This window comes from Drosophila eugracilis, unplaced genomic scaffold (assembly GCF_018153835.1).
Source record: "Drosophila eugracilis isolate 14026-0451.02 unplaced genomic scaffold, ASM1815383v1 contig_2154, whole genome shotgun sequence".
Lineage (NCBI taxonomy): Eukaryota > Metazoa > Arthropoda > Insecta > Diptera > Drosophilidae > Drosophila > Drosophila eugracilis.
In genome coordinates this window covers 3,639,918-3,651,415 of record NW_024573038.1, presented here as the reverse complement: position 1 = coordinate 3,651,415, position 11,498 = coordinate 3,639,918, and positions in this window count along the sequence as shown.

Here is an 11,498-nt window from a genome sequence, read left to right as displayed (position 1 = left end):
TCCGGCGAAACTTGATAGCGAAAGATGCGATAAAGGGTATATCAGTGGCATTTAATTGCTGTGTCTGGGGTTATCTTCGGGTACTTATCGTCGAAAGGAATCTGATTGAGTTCAAGGTTGCCCTGACCAAACAAATCTGACGTTGCGATAAGGGCGGTATTTCCCTTTGCCAATTAATTGGACTTTAAATATGCTTTGTTTTATCTTATAATTGCTTATTTTTAAAAGGTATTCTTTCGCTGGCTAATTAGCTCTACGGATTATGCTTTTTTAATATCATTTTTTATGATAGAGTTAGATAAAAGTATGTATATGAATATTACTTTTTTTACTATAAATCTGATAGGAAGAATAATAAATAATACTATTTAATTAAGGAATTAATTATATATTTATTTATTACATTTTTTTATTTTATTTACATTTTTATTAATAGGAATTATTAAATTTTTTCCATATTGTAAAAATAATTTTTTAAATTATAACGTGCAATTATACAGCTTTATTTGATTATAAAAAAAGAAGATTATTTATTAAAATATAAATATGTGGCATCGAATCAAAAATAATTATCGTTCACTTTTGTTTAAGGTTGTTTTTATGAAACAAGATAATTTTCTTCGTTAAACTAAAAGTTAATAATTTAGTTTACTTTAAAAAATCGTAAGTTCTTTTTAAAAATCCAAATTGTTAAAACGAGCTTTTCTCAACCGTTTCTTTTCTGTGTTACTCTTAAATACGTTTCAATTTTGAATTCCACCACAGAATAAAACAGAGAAAAAGCTTTCAGATGTTTTTCTCTTCATCGCAGGAATACTCTTAGCTATCAGTTTTGTTTTATCTCTTTAGATCTCTTCAACCTTTTAGTGTGTTAGACACTCTTGGCTTAGTCATCATCCCAAAAGTTTTTGCCATGTGCCATTTTGGCGCGATTATGCCGCTCTCTCCCTCTTTTCTCGCGGTACACTCTCTTTCACGTCGGCGTTGCATGGCCAAGTGCACATTGCATTCAAATGGATTCGAGTTGAGTCCGGTGAATTGAAGCCGGCACGCGGCTTTTAAGTGGACGTCATCATGACCCAAAACGGCAGCTCGATTTTTATTTCATTTTTGTATCTCCATTCCGAGTTGCCAACTTGCACGTCAGCCATGAATAATGCAAATGCAAATACTTCGGTACAATGTACAAAATAAGTACAAATGCAACAGCAAAAACGCAAATTACTAAAATAATTTCTACCTTAAACAATAGGAGAAAAAATCGCAAAAATGAAATTTCAATAAGTATAACTTTTTTAGGAAAACTTAAAGGAAATTTTAGTTATTTAAAGAAAATTTTAAGCACTAATATTATAAAACAGTTTTAAAGGTTGATAATTTGCAATCACAATAAAATGGAAATAACTTCGTTTAAAGTAATTTTTCAATTGGTAAATAAATTATATTAATGCAGTTTGTTAGAAAATTGATAAAATCATGAAATAGGAGAAAAACCAGTGGAAAATAGGAAATATATTTGAAAAGTTTAAATCTTTCTTGCAAATATATGGTATGCAAAAAACCATTTGAGAAATTTATCATGAAGGAAATATATATATCTAAGCATAAAATAAATTCGGAAATATAATAAAAGTTTCATGGTTTGGAATGGATTTTTTGTGAAATTCATTTAATTATCAAAATAAAATGGAACTGACAGAGCCTAATGCCATTTTTGCAGTCAAATCTTATCAAAGTGACTCTGACTTTTGTGAAAAAAGTTAACTTTACTATACTTTGAACTTTTACTATTGTTTTTTATTTTAGCTTAGGGATTAACAGCTGTTGGCGTAATCAAAAAATATAAAAATCACACTTAAAGGTAAAAAGATATTTAAGGCGTTAACTATATTTGAAATATTAAAAAGCTATTTTTGCTTTTTAGGAACAATAATACTTAAATTAGATTAAATACGCTAGATGTGTCAATTCATTTTAAACCGTAAGAGCATTTTCAATCTCTACTTAAACGTATAATTTTTGTCAAGTCTGGTTTTCATTTGCTTAACTGGTCTAAATAAATAATTAGAAGTTGAAGTTCTAAGCGCAAAACAGTTGTTCGCTGTCTCCGTCTCTATTTATATTTATTTATATCTGTTTTGGTGGGTTTAATTGCATTTCGGCTAATTTATATATTTTTAATTTTCACTTTTTTAACGTGACTATTTCGCCTGTTTTTGTTGCCTGCAGGGGCCGGCTACATTCAAGGTCGTTCAGGTTTTGTTTCAATATATTTGTATTTGTATTGTTTTTTTAAATTTCAAACGCTTGCTGGTGTGCTTTTGTTATGGCAAATAAATGCAAATAAATATAATTTGTTTTGGCGTTTATTTTTACCTGTTGCCCACCGCTAGCCTGAAATAATTTAATTGCTGTGACATAAAGACGGCTCCAGTTGCTCAAACATTTGGCTTCTTGATTGTTCGACTGTCGGCTATACGAGTACATTTCTGATTTTCTTCGTCCGCGGAATCGATGTCAGTGGGTTTCCATGTCTCCGGCGCCGGCGCAACATTTTCAGCCTCAAATCAGTTTTCACTTTCGCGGCGCAACTTTCACAAAACTGAGTGCCCCACTCGCTGAGTACCCCTAGTGCCCAGAGACGGATGCAAAAGCTGACTTTTGGGGTCAACAGTTGTTCGGTTAAACTCTTTTTCAATATTAAAATTTTAAAGTATTTTTACTTGATGCATCTTGAATAAATTTTTCGTTAGCACTAGTGCCTGATCATATAGCTTAATTATTAATATTTAATATTATAATTGTTTAACTCCTGTTTGACGTTTAATTTATATATGAATTAGCATAACTAAATCAAGAGGAATCTGTCTTTTAAATGGAAATTATTAAAGTAAATACAAGAAAAACAAAACAAACATATTTTTGAGCTAGTATCATTTAATACCGATAGATAGAATTCATTTGGATTAATTTAAAAAACAATGTCAATTAAATGGCCACCTTTATTGGCCACGGCAAATTGTGCTCTCTTTGCCTCATTTTTCATCACTCTCTTGAGGCGATCGGTCGGTATGGCTTTCATTTCAACACGGATGCTGTCCTTTAGCTTGCCCAGGGTTTGAAGATTACAGTCCAATAATTTGCTCTTTAAATAACCCCAGAGAAAGAAGTATGGAGGAGTTAAATCGGGAGATCTCGGTGGCCAGTCGATATCGCCATTTTTCCACATCAAACGTTCAGGGAAATTTCGTCGCAACTAATCCAATGTATCATTTGTAGTGTGACATGGTTAAAATTGTACTGTTTTGACGGTTTCAAAACATGTCTGATCAAGCTAATCGCTCGACATTTTAGAAAAATATTCAATGCTTAAATCGGCCCATAAAATATGGAGCACCCTTTATATAAATATAAAATACTTCATTTTTTAATATCTTTCCATAAAAAGAATTTATTAAGTAAGTACTATTTTAATTGCTTGGAAAAGTCATAACAAAATTATTTTCATTACTTATTTAACCAACAGCGGACAGGCCCACGCACATCTAGCCTTGAGTCATGGTTTGATTTGACCTTGCCCGTCTATTAGGAGCCATAATTTCTTGTTTGCCATTCGAGATGGTTTAACTGCTTGATAAATTTTCATATTTCGCTGTATGCTTGGCTGTTGACTAAAATGCCGCACAACGCATGCTAAAAAGTTCTACCGAAATTAATTTATTTCGCACTTAATTATTCAGCGCGAGTTGCTCACAGAGACGCGCTGACCTTGGGCAGCCTCCCCCCGCGTACAGCTCCCTCAACCCCCCGCCCACTCCCATAGCGGCTACTCGTTTCTGGTTGCGATCAAATAACGACTGCCAAAGCCAAAAACAAAAACAGAAAAGAGGCAGAGGCTAAATTTGATCATACTTCGGACATCCATTGGCCAGAACCACAGCCGATGAAGCGGGCAACAACATTGTAGAGATTTCAGTGACAAAACAGTTTTCGAAAATAGTTTTTGTTCTCGGGATGGGTTGGATGAAATAGAAATATCATATATTTAATGCGCAATTGGGTAAAAGGTGCTCAGTGCAGGCAAATATTTGAGCATCGAGTGACATCACGGAATGATGAGCCAAGCACATTTGGGGAAATAAAAGATAGCACAATCGTTTGCAGTTCAAAATTTAAAAAGGGAGATTTCAGTAAATCGAATACTAATATATGAAACTGTTTATTGCAATCTAAACAGAAAATCTGTAGGTTTTATGAAATTCTAAAACGTTTTTTATTCATTTTCTATGATTTCAGGAACAATTTGTTGAAATACCGTTTTTAGTTCGTTTAAAATTGCCTACCCTTTATTGATTGAAAAAAGGTAAAATAATATTTATAAAAAGGATATTAAAACAATAAAGAACACTTAAAAGAAATCCAATTTTCAAGTGTCATTTATGATATTAAAAATTTTATTTTAGAATTAATTTTTTAGTTAGTTAGTTTGTTAGTTAACTGAAAAATTATCTGAGATACCGATATAAGAGCATTTGTTTGTATTTCAATTTCGAAATTAAATATATTTATAATATCCTAATGATGAAATAACGAATTTAAGCTTGACTTAAGTTTATAGAACTAAACTGTTAATAAAAATGACAAAGCAAAGTTCTTGTATGCCTGTGTTTTTATTTTTAAAAATAAAAAAGTACCCTCTTTTTAGAAATGTTCCCCGTCTCTAATTTCCCCACTTTCCTTATAAATTCTTACGAGCTCTACGGTTTAGTCATAACGGATTACGCATTTCAGCCCTGTAAACCCCATTCTAGTATAGACTTGGCAAATTACCTAAGCAAAATTTCCCATTAATTTCTTAATGGGATTTCAGTTGTTGTTGGTGTTGTTTTCCTTGTTATTATTCCTTGTGTGAATTTCACACTTGCAGAAATGCAACCTCATTTCGTGTCATAATACATATAGCCAAGTATCCACCTGCTAGTGGGACTGTTCTGCCCCCTCCGTAGCTTGTTTTTATATTGTTTTGTTTTTAGCTGCTGTTCTAAGGTAGAATTCTCATGTCGACCTTGGGCAATTATTGCTTATTAATACTGAAGTGGTTTTTATATTTTGTTTTTATGGGTTTTGTCGGTCTCGCTTCATTCCTGTTTCTCGGCCACTTGTTCTTCTTTTTTTTTCCAATGTTCGATTTGGCGCGCGCCAAAAGTCGTTCATCATCATCGGCACTTCTCGAGTTAGAAACTATTTATTGAATTAATCAATTCATGTAGCACACGTGTCGATGTTTGTCTGAGTGCTATAACGAACTGCAAATCAAATAATTTTGAAATGAAAACAACAAAATGCGTACTTTGGATTTACATATATATATAACATAATATACTTTTCTTTATATATTTTCGATCTGTAATCAACTAACTGGAGCGCAGGGAGTGTGGAAAAAGGGGGGAGAAATCCTTGAACTCGTCGTAAGCACATTTGTATCGTGACGAACTAAATATGTAAATGAAATTAAATGAAATGGAACGAAAGCAACAAGTACAGCGAAAGGTCTCCCAGACACCCTGTAAAGTTAGGAATAAAAGTAGTTACATGAGCTGAACGCAAATATAACTTATAAAAAATAATTAGAAACGAAGATTACGGATTACCATTAAAATAAACAAGATATTGCATGGAAACAGATAATAAGATTTTTATAATTTTTTTGACTTTGACTTAAACGTTATTGGGGGCTGAAAATACAAGTTGTAAAAATATTTATAGACTAATTTTTACATATTTATTTTAATTTGTAAATAGCTATTTGTAGCTTTTTTTGGCATAAAAACTTAGGAATGGAAACCAAAACTAAGGAAACCATTAAACATATTCCAATGGGAAACTTAATTTATCAAATTGATATTTAATATTGATACTACAGAAAAGACTTAATTAAAAAGAGATATATCTTATCTATTTCTTACGCGTTTCAAGCTATTTTATGAAAATGCATTAATAAAATCCATTTTTATATATCCCATTAAACTTTCCTCCAAACCAATATACCCCTACCCTTTGGCTAAGGGCCCACTGGGTATGCGAGTGACTTTTGCATTTTACAATCAGTTCAAATTCAAGGGTTACACGGCCGCGATTTGCATGGCATTCGCAGGCATTGTCAATAAAAAATGGGTACGACGAAAAAACAAAAATAAAAAAGGTTTCCTATAGATGGTAAATATATTTGCATTATATTTGTTTTATAATTAATGGAAATTGAATTGCATATTAATAGGTACGTTTTTGCATGCCATCTGAATCAGACGAAAGCTACGTCAGATCGAGCTATTGCACTCGCTCTTTTGATATCACTCCGACTCTTTCACTCTGCTGTTTCCGTCTCTCTCTGGGCAATGTCCCTCCTGTTTTTGCCCTGTGCATTGTGAGTTATTTGCGTCGCCGCCGGCTTTTTTTTTTGAGTTTAGCGGCCTGTCGCGTTTTCAAGGACGCCTCGCTTTGTTTTGTTATTGTCTGGAGTAACTCGGTACCTTAAAAAATAACAAAAAAATAAATATGTATATATATATATTTACCATATAAATAACAACAACAGAAAGTGCATTGAAATCAGAGTCAGACATTGGCATGGAATTTTTAATATGTGATGTTTTTTTTCTTTGCCTTTGGCTTTGCCTTAATGTTTTATTTTCTAATTTTATTTTCACTTTACTGAATGTCGTTGGTTATTTCGCTCCATACCTTATTTACTTAGAATTTTATGGGCAAACTGATTTATTTGGCAAAATATTTGCAAATAACAACAGCCAGCAAGCCAGGCAGCAAGGTGAAGGTCGCCATGGAAAGTTCCCCGTCCCGGTACTAACAACCACACATTTCTATTTATCTAATTAACAAAATTAAAATCAACAAATGCCACACGGAATATTAAGCGATAATTTAGCAAACAGAAACTGGCAAGCACAAAAAACCGCCTTGCAAAAAACAGCTTTGGAAAGAAAGAAGCAGCAAATCGGGAACAAAGTGAAGCTCGATTTCGGGTTTATGGCCAAGGTCAAGGACGCGTCATGACAATCAGCAAAGCAAAGTCAGCCAGCACAATGAATAAGCGAACTGAAATAAAATCAAACTGATTATGGGGGCCAGACTGTCAGAATGTCGAAAAGCGAACGATAATTGGCCAGCGAAAGCCGAAAGAAAGCAGTGTGGGAAATATTTGGGGATGGACATTCTCATCCCAAAAAGTTTCTATAAGTTCCTAAGATTTATGTTTTTTTTTGGTTTCACAGAAAAATAGATATATTTTTCTATAAATTTTTAAAAAATATGCATTAAAAATTTCTTCTTAATCTTATTTATAATTTAATTTAACATTACATATTTCCGAAAGCAACAAAAATATTATTATATTATTATTGTTTTAAAAAGCTTTACTATTAACCTGTTTTCTTTTCAAAGTTATGAAAAATATATAAATCAAAAATATATAAAAAATTAACGAATGTTTCCTTTCTAAAAATAAAGTTGTGTTTTATTTAGTTGGCTTAGATGGGCAATAATATTTTAAGTATTTTTAACTTGAATTTCTCAGTTAAAAAACAGAACAGCTAAAAAACAGATTATAACAAAGTTTTAGTGTCGTGATCCAGTTTTTCATCTTTAAATATCGCCTGTAATAAAGAAACAATTTCCCCCTTCACTGGCAGCAATTAAAAGTATGTCAGATAACTATCTTTTAATAGATCACCTCCATCAGATGCTAAATATCTTCATAAAGTCACGAATCGCGGGCATTGCTCATACTTTTTGAGATGCGAACTTGACATTTTCCAGATCAGATGCCGTAATATCGCAGAATCCGAAAGACTAGGCCGTGGCTATTCTCCATTTAAGCCCGTTTATGACGGCGCCAACATGCGACAGATGGAGAAGGGTATATAGTAGATGAAAGAGAGGGGGCTACTTGATCGCTTGGAATCACAGCGACTCATAAAATAAAAGATCTGAATAATCAACGCTGGGGGCTCGCTCGTGCTTTTAATTAATGAGCTGAACTTGGATCGCGGTGAGTAGTTTTTGTTTTTTTTTTTTCAGTTTCGGACTTTGTTTTATTTTTCGTATTGTTTTCAAAGCCGTTTCATAGCGGAAGCCCAAATCGTTTGTCGGTTATTGGTTATCGTTTATCGCTGATCTTTTTCTTTCATTTTTTGTCTTCGGCGCCAAGGGAAGTGGGCGGTTGTTCAGGGTGGGGGTATATATTCTACAGGGGGACTTAATTGAAAGTGCAGACAGCGCTGAGTAAAGAGCAAATTCTAAAATAAAATCCACCAGCGAGACACAGTAAAAAGGCATTAAAATGTATACAAAAGAAAAGGAAAAAAAATCAACAAAAAGCAAACAAAAAAGGCAAAGGCAAAGGCAAAGGCAGAAACAACAAAAATCAAATACGCTGTTCAAGGTTAGGTTATCACATTGCCAAGATCAAGGTTACGTTTTTTTTATTTAATTTTTTTTTGTGCGACGGACGTTTGTCAGTCTATAGGTGAGTGTGTGTGTGTGTGTGAGTGTCTGTGTGTGCAGTGGTTGCCGTGCCAGACAGAACGTCGATAAATTTGCGAACCTGCAAAAAGCTCCTGAAGTAAAAAACTGGCTCAGACTCAAGTAATATTTATAACTGGCTACTGCTATTTGATGGTCACTTGACTGAGGGGATTTTTAAGACTTAGATTTGGGATAATATCCGAAATATATTCAAAAAATTGCTCTATTATAAAGATTACCTTTAGTAAGAAGTTAGCTACCGAATGCACTTAAATGCAGTAAATATTTAAAGATTGTTTTTTGTTTAACGTAGAAATCTCTCGAAACATTGATTATGGCTTTATTTTGAAAATAATAAATATGATTATACATCAGTATATATTTGTAAATTGAGCTGATTTAATTGTTGTTTACTATTTCGTCATTTTTTTTAAACAAAATAATTTGTTTATTTTTCTTGCATTAAAATACTGCGTTTTTAAATTCACATTATTTCTTTTCTGTATAGGTAAACGTCATAAATCGTAAGTAAATATTATAATTAAATAAATAAACAAAATGAAGATGATATTTTACTTTTCTACCTTTAGTAAGGATTTATATTTATTTATTTATTTTTTAATCATTACTTTCGATAACCAATTTGAGTTTATTCTAATTTATTTATTTATTTATTTATTTATACTTTATCATTTCAAGTTTAAGATAAACAGTGTCTCTTAAAGTTAGAAAGTAGAAAATATTATTTTTTCGTAAAAAAAGTATTAGAAAATATAAAATTTTTAAAAACTTTCCAGAATATCAAATAAAACAATATAAATATCCATTAATGATTAAACGAGCTTATAATCCAACGAATTTGGCGAATCGAATCACAGATACTAAATCACTAAATGACATTTGCCGATTGTGTTGACGCTTCTCAGAGGGTTAATAAATAATTTTCGCTGCTTGTCCAGTGATTAATTGGCGGATTCGTTGAGGAAGTTGGCCACGATCGATGGGTTGTGCCCACCAGCTGAAACTAAGGCTGTCACTTGTCATTGGGAGGCCGTGGAAAAATGAAACCGAAATCGGAATCAGAATCGTAAATCGCGCTGATAAACAAATATATATATAAACAAGACTCGAAATCGGAAGTGGCGGCATAACGGTGTATGGTGCATATCCATATGAATGAATGGCCAATCGGAAAGCGAATCATTGAGATATGCGAAGGAAAACTGGTTCCGATCGGATCGGATCGAAATAAATCCGGGGTTCGGCCGTGATTTGTTTATGCGGGCGACTCTCGAAAACTTCTGAACTTGGTTTTCCAATTTCGGCTAGCCTTTTTCAGCTGATCTCAGCTGCTTCAAGTTCAAGCGCCCAACCCAAATCAGTTGGATCTCCATGGCGATAGATACTATACCAGACAGATGGACATAAAGACCGAGGGACAGACCTAAGGTCAGTTGGAATGAAACCGAAATTGCTGCGGCTGTTTAGCAACGCCCAGATCCAAATATTGACGCTCTAAATACCCGCAGAGCCCTCGCAGTGCGGAAAAACCTTCGACGACACCTTGACTTCAATTTTCGGTGCTCCGTTGTTTGCCGTTGCTCTTGCTTGTTGCCAACGTTGTTGTTGTTGTTGTTGTAGTTGTTTGTGGCAGTTTGTTTTCTTCGGACGATTTCGTGGACCCACCAAACTTGACCCAATTCCTCAGCTCTCCTCATTGTGTGGCTTTAAATGCCTTAAAAATGTGACCCTGACCCAAGTCTGGATGGGACTTTTTTACTGGACATGTATCTATATAGGTCGGGATCTGGAGAGGCTTTTAGTTGGATTTAATGGTAATTCTGGAGAGAGAAAAATAAGAAATTTAAGAGATATTCTTAGGTCTGTACATTTCGCTTTTTCAAAGTAAAACTTTGGCTTTCAATTTTAAGCCAAAAGGCATTTTGACTAAGTAAATTTTGAGAAAAATAGAAAATTATAACATATTTAGTACATCGTCTTACGACTTTCATGTTCATGTTTTCACATTCGTCATTAAAAATTCAAGTGAAGGGCGTGGATTTTACCCCCCAGAAAGGCGAGTGACTTGTTAACTTTTTATGACTTCGAAAGTTAATTAAAAACTCATCGATTAACTTAAGGCTAATACAGATTATAGTCCACTCAAGGCCGTAGAACGATAAAGCGACTAAAACAAGCCTCAGCACAGACTTTTAATGATTTTTAATTAAAAATAAAAATATACTAACAAGAATTAAAATTAAATTATATTATTATTTTCGGAAATGCTAAAATGACATATATTTTTTTTACATTGCTTAGTGATAGACTTAAAATGAGTCATAAATTAAAAAATTATTCAATCTGCTATAAAAATAATGTTTTTAGGAACTTTCTTATCAGCAACATAAAATGTTTATGTTAAAAAACTCCGACCCTTAACTTAATTTCCTGCTTAAGTAATCGAATACGGATTCGGATCAGATTTCCACTCATTTCCTGTCCGAATAGCTGGCCTTCTTATCCGCAGTCCAGAAATTGCAATCTCAGCTTGGAGTTTCTAGTGGAGAGAGAGAGATCTGATCCAATCATCTGAGATCAACAAACCGAAGGCGTTCATTCCACCCAGCTGCCGTAAACAAGAGTTGACAACTCCGAGGGCTAACCGTGTTTATTATTATTATTTTATAATTACCGCCAAGTGGCCGATAAGAGGCAGATGAAATGGCAAAACAAAAATGTGCAGTAAACAGAAATCCCCGGGCTAACCACCAATAATAAACAAAGAGAGCTTCATAGCTCCCTGGTGAGTCAATGGACTAAAGTGCAAGGAATTAGCCCCTCGGGTGCACAAAGAAAATAGAATCACTGGGAAATCATTTTCTATTTATGGTAGTTGGAGTTCAATGCCTGCTTACACATAATTCCAGATTGAATCGAAAGGAGAGAAATCTGCA